This window comes from Mobula hypostoma, chromosome 7 (genome assembly GCF_963921235.1).
Source record: "Mobula hypostoma chromosome 7, sMobHyp1.1, whole genome shotgun sequence".
Classification (NCBI taxonomy): Eukaryota; Metazoa; Chordata; class Chondrichthyes; order Myliobatiformes; family Myliobatidae; genus Mobula; species Mobula hypostoma.
Window position 1 is genome coordinate 60,042,238 of NC_086103.1, and position 17,296 is coordinate 60,059,533.

The 17,296-nt window shown below is 40.5% G+C and overlaps 1 long non-coding RNA gene across 1 annotated transcript in view; it reads left to right on the forward strand.

The window, feature by feature from the left end:
- The window catches only part of LOC134349343 (uncharacterized), a 41,688-nt gene that overhangs the window by 23,000 nt on the left and 1,392 nt on the right, over positions 1-17,296 (forward strand). The window lies entirely within an intron of this gene.

Genomic DNA, 17,296 nt, shown 5'->3' on the forward strand with positions numbered 1-17,296 from the left:
GGTTATATGGAAAAGTAGGATCTCCTGGATGCCACCCATTTTAATTCTACTTCCGGTTCCCATTCTGACATGTCAGACCATGGCCTCCTCTACTGCCATGATGAGGCCACACTCAGGTTGAAGGAGCAACACCTTATATTGCATCTGAGTAGCCTCCAACCTGATGGCATGAATATCAATTTATCAAGTTCCCAGTAATTCCACTCCCCCCCCCCACCCACCATTCCTCATTCCCAATCCCCTCTCTCACCTTATCTCCTTATCTGCCCATAACCTCCCTCTGGTTCTCCTCATCTTCCCTTTCTTCCCTAGTCTTCTACTGACTCCTATCAGATTCCCCCTTCCCCAGGCCTTTATCTCTTTCACTTATCAACTTCCCAGATTTTTCCTTCACCCCTCTCCGTCTCCCTGTTTCATCTATCACCTACCACCTTGTACTTCTTCCTCACCTCCCACCCCCCACCTTCTTGCTCTGACTTCTCATTGTTTTTTCCAGTCCTGATGAAGGGTCTCGGCCCGTAATGTCGACTGTTTACTCTTTTCCATAGGTGCTGCCTGGCCTGCTGAGTTCCTCCAGCCTTTTGTGTGTGTTGCTTTGGATTTCCAACATCTGTAGATGTTCTCTTGTTTGTGAGATCTAATTTACAACTATTTCTCACATTCTTAGCTTCAATGCATTTAAACTGCAATGTTTGCTGCAAATACAGTTCTTGAATTGCATCCACTGAAAATGATTTGAATCTAGGATACAAGTGTAAAAAAATGAGTGCCTTCCTCACTTCTGCTTAACCGTTATATTTGACATTCTTCTCATTTAAAAGGTAGGAACTACAGCCATTAATCTACTTCAGTGCATTAAAAAAAATCTATTGCCATTGAGAACAAATGAATAATTGCACATTGCACATCCTGAAATTTGTTAAGGAGGATGCAAGCCTGATAAAGTGCAGATGTCTGCAAGTCATTTTTGTAGACCTTGCTGTTCAGCTGTACACTATGTTTCACTTGGAAATTTTTCTTTCACTTGCACAACCGTGGCATTGACTCTTCAATTATCTATTAAAAGAGAAGTCAGTTATTTTGGCATAGAGAACATCCAGTTAAAACACTGAAATTTGGGGACAGCACATGTTCAGGATTGGTCCTTAATGCATTCACAATGTAAAGAAGTTAATGCATGTCAAAGAACAATGGGACTAAAATGCCAATTTACTTTGAGGTAGAGGAAGTGCTTGAATGTTGAACACTATTTTCAGTGCGATTCATATTCCACTGTTAAGGGTGGTTAGTAAATGGAATATTCCTATATAATTTATTTAAATCCTGTATTGATCTTCAACATATTCCAAGGAGGCATTCCTCAAGATGCATTTTATTTACATATTAATTTTTTTCACCAGTTCTAGTGTTAAAGCAACAAGAAAAGCTGCTTTATGATTCAGACATGTTACACATTTGTTCTGCCCAAAGTAAGCACTTTCAGACAAGTGTCAACTAATTATTAAACATGTTAGTGGTTGTGACACAGAAAATTGGCACACATAATTTCATAACCTATCTTGGAATGAGTATAGAACATTCAAGTGTACATAGAACATAACAGCACAGTACAGGCTGTTTTGTGATGACCATTTAACCTACTCTTAACATCAATCTAGTCCTTTCCTCCAGCATAGCTGTCTTCTACCATCCATGTGCCTGTCTAAGAGTTCCTTAAATGCCCCAAATATATTGACCTCTACCACCACCCTGGCAGGGTGTTCCACACACTACCACTTTCTGTGTACAGAACTTACCTCTGAACTTGCCTTCATCCAATCACCTTAAAATTATGTCCCCTTGTATTAGCCATTTCTGCCGGGGGGGGGGGGGGCTATCCACTCTATCTATGCCTCTTATCATCTTGCACACCTCTATCAGCTCACTTCTCGTCCTCCTTTGCTCCAAAGGAGAAAGCCCTAGCTCGCTCAATCCATCCTCATAAGACATGCGCTCCAGTCCAGACAGCTTATTACTCAAGCTAAACAAAAGAAATGCATGGATTAAAATTTAATGAAAGACGTCAAAGGATTAGCATTGTATTTCAAAGGTAAGTGTTGAAATAATGCTCCTATTGATTTTTGAAAATATCCTTACTGGAAGATTTAAATATGAAAAGAAAATGCATTAATTTAGTTCAAACCCCTCATTCTTCTAAACTATTTTGTAACTTTTCTGGAAAACTGTTTGACTAGCACATTCTCAAAACAGCTTTATCTGGTTTACAACATGATTTGTATAACTGGAGAGCTGAAAATGTCCATTCCTACTTCACCTGTAAAACAACCATACTACATGTTAACCCTTTCCTAGCCAATTAATCCATGGAAAGAGAAGCAAGGCTGTATACCATATCTAAAATTCCGAAAAAAACAGATTGCTAACTGCCCTATTTAAATATTATTACAGAGATGACATTGAGGAAATTAAAGTATACACTCTTCCTTGGGTAAAATAATTTCTGTATATTTCTTTCTTGGGCTGATAGAGAAATAAATACTTCCTTTTAGAAATGTTTCAACATATAAACAGTTCTAACTCATTCTGAAATCAATCAATAGTTTAATCTGTAGCCAACATCAGTAGCTAATTTGGGAATAACAATTGTAAATGATGTAAAAATGCATGTGAAGGCCAAAAAGCAGATGTTTTATTCCATAATCATTCATTTGAACTTTTGAGTGGAAAGAATTTGTTTTATCTTCTGAGGAAGTGCAATTGCATTTATTCCCTTGCAGTTTCTTGCTTTACCAATCTGACACATATAATTGGCTAGGATTATTGTTAATAGGTCAAGTAACTATCTTGTAATTCACCCAAATCACTTTTCTTCATGCAAGAATCGATATGTGTGACATCAGTTAAACAGAGACTTCCCACTTTCAAAGGTCATCTCTTTACATTGTGCAACTTACTGACTTGAATAGAAATGTCAGTGAGTGGAGTTAATCCCTAATTATGTATCAAAGGTGAATTTCATAATAAAAATTATAATAGTCCTAACAAGATGTCTGCTTCCAGCCATTAGTTCTGAATCATTTAAAAAACAAAATGTTTTTTTACAGCTCCTTCATAACTTCCTGGTGTCCCCAAATATTTAAAGCAAATGAAGTATTCATAAAGTGCATATAAGCAGTAAACCCCACATAATTCATTTTCAACAATATGAAATGAGTAAAACTCTGAGTAAGCTTATCCCAGCTGGGAAGAGATGCCATGTGATCATTTTTATCTGGGTGAGGTAGGAATGTGTTCCTATTTTCCAAGAACCATGTAATATTTTGACTCCAGAAAGTGGCCCGAGAAGTAGCCTGCAGTACTCTTTCAAACTTATCCCTGATAGTTCAGCACCAAGCTTCCTTAGGGGAACTGATTACTGCCGCTGTCAGATAGAAGGTCCAGAAACCTAATGTCCCACTTCAGGAACAACTACTTTCTGAAACCATGAAGTCCTTAAATCTATATGCACAACCCTAAACCTACCTCAGAAATGGAATACTAAAAACATCTTCTTGCTCTACTGCCCACTTATTCATTTTTGCAGTCTGTTTTCATTTTTCACTTTATAGTATAATTTACATTTTGTGTGTGGTCTCTGCCTACGTGCTTGTGATGTTGTTGCATGTACGGTTTTCATTATACTGTGCCTCACCTTGTTTGCGCACATGACAATAAACTCAATTAGATGTGAATTAGAATGTCAAGAATGTTCTGTTGTGCTTATGAGTATATTGCTTACCTCTTCATCCTGACAACAGTACATGTCATTCCAACCCCGTACCAAAGCTGTGCACGTACCAAGCTGCAGACTGTGACAGTCTCTGCCTAAGTTATGTCTAGTCTGGAAATTGGGAAGGGAATAATGAGGGGAATGGGAAATCAGAAAGGGAACCAGGTCAGGAAAAAGATGGCATGGGTTTTATAGATCCAGGCAACTTCTTCCAGTTCATCCTCGAAGCAGCTTATTCTTCTTTTCTCATGTCTTTCTTATCTTCTGAAGGTGGCTGGGATCCTGTTGCTGACTGAAGCATTGTGGGAGACTGAAACATCGAAACGGCAGGTGGTGTGCACTGCTTTCGGAAGAAAGCGTGTGAGTGTGAGAGTGAGAATGAGAGAAAAGAGCAATGCAGAAGATTGAAATATTGGACCAGCGAGCTGCTGGTCTCTGCTTTCATTGTTGCAGGAGTGACCTCTCTCTCCCTTGCTGGTGAGAGGGAGCCTGTCTGAGAAACCAAAGTACTAGGTTATGGGCTGTAGTTTTTGACGGACTCTAGGTCAAGGTCTCTTTGGGGGGGGGCTTTTGCTATTGGTGAGAAGGAGATGCTTTTGCTGGTGCAAGTGGAGGAGTGGTGGTTGATGTTTCCGCTGCTGCTTATGTGTGGAGGGAGGAGGAGCTTTGGGGTTCCGATGTTTCTGTCATTTATTCTTTGGGATCCTTTGTTTTTTTTTGGATTCTGTGAAGAGTAAAATTTTCAAGTTGTATACTGCGTGCATTCTCTGATATTAAACTGAATCGTTGAACCACTGAACTTAAGGGAAACAGGTTAGACAGATAAACAGACAATCAGTAGGGACAAAAAATACAAAATCAGAAGAGGAAAGAGTATAGTAGTATGGGAGGCAAATGGATCAATGTGGATGAGATGAGATTTGGGAGGGAGGAAAGAATTCAGAAGGTGGTGGTCTCATTTTTTTTTAACATATGGAAAATGTTCTTTTACAATTTGATGCCTGAATTGAAAGTAATGTGAAGTTAGTAGTCATCATTAATGCCAGGCAAACATATAATCACCGAGTCAAAGACAACCCATGAGGTAATTCAAGGAGTGCACCATGTCCAGACATTTGTCATTATGGCATTGCAAATCGTGGGACAACTTAATACAATGTGTTTCCTGTAGTTACTTGGTAAACATCTTGCAAGTAAGTCAAAGAGAAACTGCACATGCTGGGAATCTGAAAAAAAAACAAATTCCTGGAAATACCCTCTTATTCCAGCCAGGCAAGGATGGTTTCCTTTTGTCCTTTCTCCCACCCCCATCTATCCTCATATTAACACACTACCCTTTTGTAATGTTCACAGCCTTCAACAAAGTCTTGCACTGGCCCATATCTACCCTTTCATTCACTATTTCCATTCTAAAGTGATCTGTCCCTTCTCATTTTCCCAGAACTTCCATCTCCACTAATCACTCCTATTCCCATAGTACTTTCCCTTGCAATTGCAGGGTGCAACTCCTGACTTTGTAACCTCATCGCTTCTCACTATCCAAGTATGCAAGAGTCCTTCCAGATAAGTCACATTTCACTTGCACTTCTAATTTAGTTCACAGCATTTAATGCTCACGATATGGTCAGCTGTCATCCAAGCACTGAATGAGTGACTGCTGTATAGAACGTCTCTATATAATTATCAGTCACTTATCACATTATTCTCTCTAGATAGCCTTCAACCTGATGGCATGAACATCAATTACTCCAACTTCTGTTAATTTATTCCCCGTCCCTCTTCTCTCTTCTTCATTTCCCCTCCCAGGTCCCTTACCTTTCCTCCTCACCAACCTACCACTTCCCTCTGGTGCCCCTCCTCCTTTCCTTTTCCCAGTGATCTACTCTCCTCTTCTATCAGATTCCTTCTTCTCCAGTTCTTTGTCCTTTTCACTTATCATCTCCCAATTTCTTTCTTCATTTCCCCCTCCTCCACCCACTTAGCTTCACCTTTCACCTTCTATCTTATCCTCATTCCCCTTCCCCCACCTTCCCACTTTATACTGTGGCTCTCTATCTCCAGCATCTGCACGATCTCTTGTGTATAACACATTAACCTTCCCACTCTGACCCTTATCCCTTGCTTCCTGCACTGCTCCAATGGTCCAACATTACGGTATATTTTATCATATTTCATATTTTGTTTGGACACATTGCAGCCCATGAGATTCAATACTGAATATCAAACAAACAGCTTCTCAGTTGTATGGAACTGACCAGTTCTGATGTAAATGTCATCTGCCTTAGCCCAAGTTTTAGTCATTGCCTGATATGATGGGTATTTCCAGCATTCTTGTGTTCTGCCTCCTACTATTCCCACATGTTCTTTCTCCCAATGTGGCCTCCTCTACATCGTAAATTAGGGGACTGCTGAGCATCTCCGCTCCTTCTACCAAGAGCGGAAATTCCTAGTGGTCAAACATTCTAATTCCGATTCCCATTCCGACACGTTGGTCCATGGCCTCCTATTGTGCCACAATGATGCCACCCTCAGGTTTCCCTTCCCCTCCCCTCTTCTTCTGCTCCCTACTCTGGCTTCTTCCTCTCCCTACCTACCCTATTACCTCCCCCTGGGTGCCCTACTCCTTCCCTTTCTCCCACGGTCCACTCTCCTGTCCTGTCAGATTCCTTCCTCTCCAGCACTTTACCTTTCTTGCCCACCTGGATTCACTTATCACCTTCTAGCTATCCTCCTTCTCCTCTCCCATCCTTTTTATTCTGGCATATTGCCCCTTCCTTTCCAGTCCTGAAAATGGTCCTGGCCCAAGCAGTGATTGCTTATTCAATTGCATAGCTGCTGCCTGACCTGACGTGTTCCTCCGGCATTTTGTGTGTGTTGCTTTCTGGTTAGCACGGACGCTGTAGACCAAAAGCCCTATTTCCATGCTCTGTTTTTTCTGTGAGTCTACGGTTTACAAGCTCTTCCTGTTCCCTCTCACATCTGCAAAGCATGCCGGTAAGTTAATTACCACAAATTAATCTAAAACACGCTGGTAGGTTTAATTGGCCACTGAAAATCAGGTAATGCTAAAGATAAACCAAAGGAGAATTGATTGTCATGAGAGTTAAGAGGTTGTGGATCTACATCGAAATGAGGAGAGAGGAAACAAGGAAAATGGGATTGCTCTGCTGGGAATCTGCTTTTTTTTTTACCATTATCTACATGAAGGGGCAGTTGACAGAGGCCAATTAAGCTACCAGCATGCTTTGGGGATGTCAGGGGTAACAGGAGAGGCTTGAAAACCCACAGACTCAGAAACAGGGCCTTCAGTCCACAGTCATGCTGACCCTTATCTCCAAACATTGAGCATTGAAGTTCCAGCTTAGGAACCCGTCAAAACCAGAAAAGTAGAGAAGAAGTGTATTTTAAGTTGCAGAAAGGTCATGGAATGCAGCATAAACCAAATGGCCAAATGATCTGTGTCATAACAGTAAATACGGGCCCACTTGCTGACTACAGTCCACAAATGGCAACTCATTCTTACAGCTATTCCAGAAGGCTGATAGTGACAGCCTATGAGACCAAAGTACAAAGAAGAGATTTTATTTGCACGAATTTGAAAAATGAGGGAGAGTAATGTCAAAATGTTTCTTTATTTAATTGTTTTTATAGGAAAATTAACAGGGAACTTTGAGGGCATTTTTGGCAACAATGTCCAGACTGCAGCTGTTATAGAGCCAGCTGTCTTTACAGCTCTCCTCTTTCACAGTGGTCAGTGCTAACTTATTAATTCATCTGCTGAGAAATGCTGTGCTGGACACCATCTAAAACAGCGATAATGGAAATTATGTGGCTCATACTTCTGTGCAAACTGGTGTAGTTTCTCATGGGATCAGCGTCAGATTGTAAGATGGCCGCCAGTGACCAACAACAGCAGTTTGCAGATAACTCTCCGAACTACTAGATACTCCAGTAGTAGATAAACCTCTTCTGGACTGTGACCAGCCTGTAATTTCCCTTTTAAGGATGTTCTTCCGAACTGACTAAACTCTCTGGTGCTTTTGCCATCTCCTGGGGGATTCAGCAAACTTGACTCTTGAGAGTGGCCGTAACTGGGGGAGGACGCTGCATTGAGGCTTGATGGTGGAAGACAAAGCCAGGCCAACTCCATAACTCCACGCTGGCTAAAGTGTCAAGCAAGAATAAAATTGTCGAGGACAAGAACAGAAAATGAACAGGTGTTCAGCGCCTTCTGCCTGTTTGACTGGTCTTCTTTTCTTGCTACTACCACCAGACAGGAGGGGCAGGAGTCTCGGGTCCCACGCCACAGGTTCAGGACCAGCTGTTGTCCAGCTTTTATTGGGATCCTGGACAGGCTTCACTCATCTCAGGGCTGAACAGGCTCTGCAGCTGTGGACTCACTTTCGGGAACTCTGGAGTCCTTGTTAATGTGTTTTTGTTCAGTTTAGTTTAGTATTTTCACAATTTGTTCAAGGTGTCAAGGCCAGGGCCGAAGGATAAACCAGTGTTCAGCACAGGATCAGCTTCACTCACCTCAGTGCTGAATTGTCTGCTTGTCTGTGGTGTGCAGCCATTTGGTTCTTGGACCAGTTTCTCTCACCACTGCGCCGAAATGGCTCTGTAGTTGTGGACTCTTTTCTCTGCAGTTAATGTCCTGTGTGTTATTTGTTTACTTTTTTATTGGTTGCACGATTTGTTCTTTTTTTTTTGCACATCGAGTGTTTGACAGTCTTTGTTGAGTGCAATTTTTTACATGGGCACTGTTGTGTTTGTTTTGTAGCTGTCTGCAAGAAGACAAATCTCAAGGTTTTATGCAGATTACATACTTTGATAATAAATGTACTTCGAACTTCTGAGTGCAGCACTTTCTTGCTTTCAACAAGTCATACGTTGGCTTTCCTGGAAAAAGTAGCCCCGGATTGTTGAATTCTACAGTACAGAAGCATCACAGACATTCTTTGGGAGCCTGTAAATTTTGATTTTACCACCTTTGCATGTCTGCAGATGTCACTTTTGACATGATTCTTCCCCTGAACCTGGAAGGTAGTATCAAAAGCATCTGTGATCCAATCTATCCTACTAATGTCTATTTGAAAGTCTGCAAAACATCTTATTGTAGAATTTTTATTGGCATAGAAATTCATACTTTTGCCAGAGGAAACTGACCAATCACCTGTAAAAATGAGCCTTCACTGAGATCAGATCATTTGATTTTTTAAGACACACAACACTGGACCCAAAACTGATTAGCTACTCTAGACTTTAGTGTATTGGAAGGAATATTAAAATCATTTGGAAACCCCCGACATTTCCATGTCATTTCATCATGAATAAAGCAACCTACATTAAGAGGCACCTCAGGCATGCAAAAAATTTCCCCCAGTCATTTAACTAGCATATTTTCAAACAAAATACAAAAACTGATACATTGAGGTACGTTTTGCTGATCCCCATGAACAAATGATCATGACAGCGGGTGATGATCATTTCCCCTGGTTAAAATTGAGAGAAGATAGTTTGAATCCGGTTTCTTCAATATTTGTTGATGGCCTCTGTTGGTTGGGGTTAACCATGGATGTTGTGTCCTGGATGTTGAAGTCGATACACAAGCCAGGGCAGATATTTCCTCAGGATTTACTCCTGAGGCCTTCCTCATGATTGGGTATGGCCACAAGGCAGCGGAGGTTTGAGATCAGAGTTTTCTTTCCCCTAGGTGAGCTGCCAACTATGGCTGACGCGCCTCATCTGCCTGAAGTAACTGGTTTTAAGGCGCCAGTAATCCACTCTTTGCCCCTTCTCCCGTCAGTAGAAATGGTTCTGCCTGGCTTAATAACAAAACCACACATGGAGGCCAGGAGCTGGATTTGGTTGTCAGAGGCTATTTGAGATGCACGCCATAAGGAGCATTTAATAGGTAGTGTGAGCCTGTCCCTACTACCCACACCCCTCCCCTGGCTCTGACAACCTTAAGGAACCTTCTACATTTACTTCCTGCTAACCTCCAATCTACAATTCCTGAGACATTAAATCTGCAGCTGCGAGGAACTCTTGTTAAGAAATAACTCAGGGAAGGCAAGAGCAGGAATTGTATCTGTGATGGCTCCTTTGAAACTCTGGCATCAATAACGGAGGTGAAGATAACCTCCTTCCTTCAAGGGAAATAAAACATCCATTCATCATCAACAGTGGGACAAAGTTGCCAGGTATTACATGAAAAGAAATTGCTCCAATTTCTCAAAAAAAAAGTGAACCATACCAAAAAGTGACATCAGTTACCTTCTCTCCTGGCAGACTCAGTTACTGAATCAAATAGACTAGGGGGTGTTGATAAGTGGTCTTGTGTTAGAAAAAGGTGAATGGATGGAGAGCCACCAACTGAAAGGCTGAAATCAATAGGAAGAGGAGAGGTTGTTTCCATTAGTAGGAGAATCCAGGATCTGAGTGCACAGTATCAGAATAAGGGGACCTCTCTTTAGAACAGAGATAAGGAGGAATTTCTTAAACCACAGGGTCATGAATCTGTGGAATTTGTTGACACAGAGGGCTGTGGAGGCCAAGCCATTACACATATTTAAGGCAGAGGTTGATAGGTTCTTCATTGGTATGATGATTAAGAGTTAGAGGGAGAAAGGCATAACATTGGAATTAAACCAAAAATCAGCCACAGGAGCAGACCAAATAGCCTAATTCTGCTCCTATACCTTACTATGGAATTAAGGTCATACCATAAAGTGGATGTCACAGATACAGATGAAGAGGAGGAATCAGTTGCAGACCGCAAGCTCAAGATTCCAAAGAAAGTTTAAAGGAATTCATTGGAAAAACCTTAACATACTGGGCAGTCTTCCAGCGAAAATGCAATACAGCACTGAGAGCTATGCTTTTTCAGTCATTTGAAGGCCTTGTTCAGAAGATGGAGGTAATTTTGACTCAGCATAGTCAGATCCATCAACCCTATTATGTTACCTACTGTCATAAGAACCCACTAATATATCTCCACAGCAGTAGAATTTGGGTACAAAATTTCATTTAGCTATTGCTGCAGCTCATGTTGTTGGCAATGGAAGCTCATCATAGCCTAGGGGTTCATTGTTGACAAGTGCTTTTTGAACTCTCAATTAAATAAGGTGCAGTAGTATTTGTTACCCATTCAATCACACTGACAGACCACAGCAGTCTACGTGGAAATAGTATAGACTGCAAGCCAAGACCTGTCTATCCAGATTTGCTTGAGGTTATCCACAGAAGTTATACTAAATGTCCCCACCATCAGTCTCCCATAGAAGTGATTTTCAACAGGCTTCAGTGTAGTTGCATGGATAGGTAGTATAAGTATTGAACTTATCTTATTAATTAACACTGACAGATGAAAAGAAAATACATTTCTTGAATTTGTTGCCAATTTCATGCTGCTTTAATTTTCCGGTGAAATGAGGGCAAAACTGCAGATACATGATCAGCATGATGGCAGAGCTGGGTTAATTTTTCCTCGTCTCAGCCTTTAGAAAGGTTTTTGCTGGATGCTGCCTTGTCCCCTCCTCTGATACCATTCACATCCTGGTGTGAAGTTATATTTGTAGCTCAGCAGCTGACACCGCTGACTGATAAAGGCCAAAGCACAAGAGGAAATGCTCTTTGAATAGCCCCTGTGGATATATGTTGTGACATTCTCAAAGGTCCTTGGCGGTGCCTTCCTTCCTAGTTCTCTCCACTGTCCAGCTCAGAAGACAGTCTATTTTCAAAACCAAATTTCTCTGAAGCAAAGAAAAATGCAAGACCAGCAAAGTATTTTCTGAAAATAAGTGTTAAGTAATGCAAGAGGCCAATTAACTGTAGACACTGACAAGCACAATATTGTCCCTTTAAACAACAGCAGTGAATGTGCGCTGCATTAAGTGTGCAAGTTCAGCAAACAGCAAATGAAAGTGGGATAAAAGTGTAAAATGTAAAATGTCTTGCAAGATGTGCAGTATTTTCACCAGTGTGTGCTCCTGCTACTGACAAAACCACCTTTACCAACACGGCAGACAGTATTTCCTTTCTACTTCATAGGGAGTTTGATAGGCCAGTTAGTGCCTCATGCTGGCCTTCATAACAAGGGGAATTGAGTATAGGAGCAAATAGGTCCTTCTGCAGTTGTACAGGGCCCTGGTGAGACCACACCTGGAATATTGTGTACAATTTTGGTCTCCAAATTTGAGGAAGGACATTCTAGCTATTGAGGGAGTGCAGTGTAGGTTCACGAGGTTAATTCCCAGGATGGCGGGACTGTCATATGTTGAAAGATTGGAGCAACTGGGCTTGTATACACTGGAATTTAGAAGGATGAGAGGGGATCTGATTGAAACATATCAGATTATTAAGGGATTGGACATGCTAGAGGCAGGAAACATGTTCCCGATGTTGAGGGATTCCAGAACCAGAGGCCATAGTTTAAGAATAAGGGGTAGACAATTTAGAATGGAGTTAAGGAAAAACTTTTTCACACAGAGGGTTGTGGATCTGTGGAATGCTCTGCCTCAGAAGGCAGTGGAGGCCAATTCTCTGGATTCTTTCAAAAAAGAGTTAGATAGAGCTCTTAAAGATAGCGGAGTGAAGGGATATGGGGAGAAGGCAGAAAAAGGTACTGACTGTGGATGATCAGCCATGATCACAGTGAATGGTGGTGCTGGCTCGAAGGGCTGAATGGCCTACTCCTGCACCTATTGTTTATTGTCTATAAATGTATGTCCAACAGTCTCATCCAAAGTACCTCAAACTGAGTTTGCTAAGAAATTAAAATATATGTATTACGCAGAGATTCTTTGACATTTCAAATAATCAGGCTATGTCACAGCCGTCATTTCCCTGTATTATTGTGTACAGCAGATACTATATTAGGCCTGGCAAGTAAATTAATATAAATGTGGCAGAGCCACGTACATTGTATCTTTATTCACACAATTATTTATATCCTAGCTGCACTAAGAATATGTCCGTCTTCAGAGTAAAATTCTAGTCCTTAAATAAACTTGTTGTTAATTTCTTTCATCCCTTCACCTACTAAAGTCACTTTGCAATGGCTGAAATTATTTATCTGTACATGTTTTGGCTTTTTCAGCAACTTTAGGTAATCTACAGTTAAACTAAAATAGTTTGTTAATTAAAGGAATTTCTCAAGCCATAAATCTGCATGTTTCAATATCTGTGTGAATATCTGTCAGTGTGTGCCTTTGTGAGTCTACCTATACAAGTACGTGGAGAAATCTAAATAAGTATTAACTTTTTATAGTTAAGAATCTATTACTGTATAATTCATATATTCACAAAATTCTCCATCCTTTAATGTGTCCAGTTACATCATGGAATTCGAAAATAAATTTTTTTTAAAAAAACAAACTATTAATCATGAGCATTCTTAACCATCCTTCACATGTAGAAAAAAACAATAATAGGTATATTGAAATACAACTCAAGACTATCTATTTGGAGCAATTAATTCAACTTACATTCAAATAAAAACACAAGAAAATCTGCAGATGCTGGAAATCCAAAGCATCAGATACAAAATGCTGGAGGAACTCAGGAGGTCAGGCAGCATCTATGGAAGAGAGTAAACAGTCGATGTTTTGGGCCAAGACCCTTCGGCAGGATTCATGAATGGTCTCAGCCTGAAACGTCGACATTTTACGCTTTTCCATAAATGCTGCCTAGCCTGCTGAGTTCCTCCAGCATTTTGTGTGTATTGCATTTGATTAAAAACACTAGCCTTTCACATATTTGCAATGAGTAATGTCAATATAAAGCGACATATGAAACGCAAGTTTATCTGAAATTGCCAAACGTCAATCGATTAAAGATCACTATATCTAAAATGCAGGAAGTCATGATAGAACATTTGTGCTTGGGAGCATAATTTGCTTATCAAGTTTTACAACCTTCAACAAGCCTGGAAGCTTGGTAGACAGCACAACTGGAGAATGTTGTCATTATCTGCTTCCTGCCTTTATTTAATGGTTATTTATGCATCAAATTCATGCATGAATTGAGGGATCCCAATGTGTCAGACAGTCAACAATATAATGGTTGGGCAGCAAAATGGTTGTTAACTGACTGCCAAAAGTTCAGTTGCCACGTTCTAATTTACATTGTGCTTTCAGTAGTGGAATCAATATAAAATAGACAGAGTGGAAGTTAGCAATTAAGGAGGCTGTTTGGCAGTGATTTTAAGGGTGACATTTATTAAAATATATAATATTTTACATGAGCTGTGGCTCAGTTCATAACACTCTTGCCTCTAAGTCAGTAGGATGCAGATTCAAGCACTGAGCATGAAAATCCAGGCTAAAATATTGTGAAATAATGAGTCAGTACAATACTATTGGACAAAATCACTTCTTTCCAATAGAATAATGTTATGGCACACTTGAATATTACCACAGCCTGGGCAAAATTTATCCCACAAGTAAACCATTATTGTGTGCAAATTGCACTTTCAGAAACATGGCAACCAATGTATTTCAGTGGTCTTAAAGTAGCCAGGGACATCTTGAGTGTGACTTGGAAAAGCACTTTGATTCTGACACTTTGAAAAAAAGGGCTTTAGTACCAGATTAATGCAGTTATAATTGAGAATGGAAGTGGAACAACTTCCAAGAAAGCCAACAGTTGCTAGAAAGCAGAATGTGTCCTCCTGAGTTCTAACCAGTGGAGGAGTCTATTAGGTTTTGGTCTGTGACAGATTTGAGTTTGTGTTAATACAGTGTTAGTGACTCTGAACAGGCTGTAAGAGAGAGGTGGTGGGCCACAGGTCTGTAAACTGCAGTTATTCACCAAGGCTACTTTGAAAGATCTTCCAAATCCATAACCACCTTGAAAGGAAGGGCAGTAGGTGCAAAGAAATACAAGTGCAAGTTCCCTTCCAATCACACAAAACTGCAGTTTGGAATATATCAGTGTTTTAGACCCAGTGACTTCATCAATGCATTCAAATTTTCCAACCCTTTCTAACCACAATGTGGAATAATCTGAGCAGAAATACTGTAATATTTCAAGGAAGCATATGGTCATCTTCTCAATGGAAATATGGGTTGGACAATAAATGCCTCTAGTAATCAAAAGATAAAAATATTTTCATTAAATGTTTTAATGAATGCATCTGGCATTAAAGATATGTTATTAATATACATCTTTCTATCCCCTATCCCTACAAGAACAATTAGAAGGCTACTAATTAAGCTGATAATCAAACTGATGACACATAAAAATCATGATGTTTTTTCACAATATTTCCAGAAATCTCTCCCTGCTGTGTCAAACCTTCTGACACTTTACAGATTATTCTGAAATTTTATCTAACAAAGCTGTCAGACTTCACTAAGGCTGGCTTTCTCTGCAAGAAACGCAACACACTGATTCAACCAATTGCTATGGCCTTTCTGTGGGTGGAAGCCACAAAATGAAGTTGGGATTAGGCAATTTTCCACTGAAGTCTGGAAGAAAATCAAAATTTAATTCCCACTCTCAGTTTCTATGGTGCTTGATTTTTGCTAACCATCACCTGGGAGCCAGCCAACAGTCTGCTTCTTACCAGAAATGACTACAGATCAAAAATGCAGAGAGAAGCTTCAAACAAAAATAAAGACAACTAAGCCATACAAGTTATTTTAATGTAGTGAAATAGTTCCAGTTTATTTATTGTGGTCACATTAATTATTTAAACATTTACATATTTGGATTATACAGCCTCTCCATGTAGCATACCTCATGGCGACTGGCAGTGGAAAAGTACAGGAAGAGTGTGGTCTTTGGAAGTGAACACTTCCCTTACCATATAATCTCCACTCATAAGTATGGCGTTTTTATACAGACTGATGCAAATTCAAAAGTGTATCTCTCCCCAAAAAAGTCACATTGCTATGATAGAAAGAAATCATCAGAAAGCTATGTAGATAGAATGCTGATGAATCAGTGTAAAAATTATGTAAAAATAATTGGCTTCCTAAAAAGGAATTCAGGTAGTATCTTGGATACTATCATGAGGAGGTTGTCCACACACACTGCTAGTTCAATTAGATTATGAATAACTGATGTGGCGATACAGTAGGACAAAATACTGTTTCTGTCCTACATCTCTCCACTAATGGCATCCTTCCAAGTGATGTACATTTTGAAAGGTTAAATGTGGTAGGATTAAACATCCCAATAAAATTTCAGGGACTCTGTGAAATTTTGTAAGTATATTTATTGTCATACATTGTTTCCCTTATAGAAATATTACAATTTTACAGAATAGCAATGATATTAGAAACATAAAAGCAGAAAACCTACAGCACAATACAGGCTCTTCAGCCCACAAAGCTGTGCCAAACATGTCCTTACCTTAGAAATTACCTAGGGTTACCCAAAGCCCTCTATTTTTCTAAGATCCATGTACCTGTCCAGGAGCCTCCACCACCGTCACCGGCAGCCCATTCCACGCACTCACCACTTGCTGCGTAAAAAACTTATCCCTGACATCTCCTCTGTACCTACTTCCAAGCACCTTAAAACTGTGCCCTCTCATGTTAGCCATTTCAGCCCTGGGATAAAGCCTCTGACTATCCACAAGATCAATGCCTCTCATCATCTTATACACCCCTAACAGCTCACTTCTCATCCTCTGTCACTCCAAGGAGAAAAGGCTGATTTCACTCAACCTACTCTCATAAGGCATGCTTCCCAATCCAGGCAACATCCTTGTGAATCTCCTCTGCACCCTTACTATGGTTTCCACATCCTTCCTGCAGTGAGGCAACCAGAACTGAGCACAGTACTCCAAGTGGGATCTGACCAGGGTCCTATATAACTGCAACATGACCTCTTGGCTCCTAAACTCAATTCCATGATTGATGAAGGCCAATGCACCGTATGCTTTCTTAAACACAGAATCAACCTACACAGCAGAGGAAAAAATAGTTTAAGGAGGGAACTAGTGCATCTGGAAGAATCTTTCACTTGATGAAAATATTTAGAATTTAGAATTTATTTAAATCTTACATCCATCCCACAATGTGAGGGAGTAAAAATCTTTGTGTTATGACTCTCTCGCAATGTACAGGCATGTGAATTTAAAAGTCTAATGGCTTGTAGAAAGAAACTATCCTGTAGCCTGTTGGTCCTGGCTTTAGCGCTGCGGTACCGTTTGCCAGACGGAAGCAGCTAAAACAGTTTATGGTTGGGGTGACTGGTGTACCCGATGATCTTCCAGGCCTTCCTTCTGCACCTGCTGCTATAAATTTCCTCAGTGGAGGGAAGTTCACATCCACAGATGCACTGGGCTGTCCGTGGCTTGTAGTATCTCTGCAGTCCCCGTGATCAAGGTTGGTGCAGTTCCCATACCAGGTGGTGATACAGCCAGTCAGGATGCTCTCAATGGTTACCCTGTAGAAGGACCTGAGGATTTGGGGGCCCACGCCGAACTTCAGTCGCCTGAGGTGGAAGAGATGCTGTTGTGCTTTTTTTTGTCGGTAAGATCATCGGTGATGTGTGTACCGATGATGAATATAA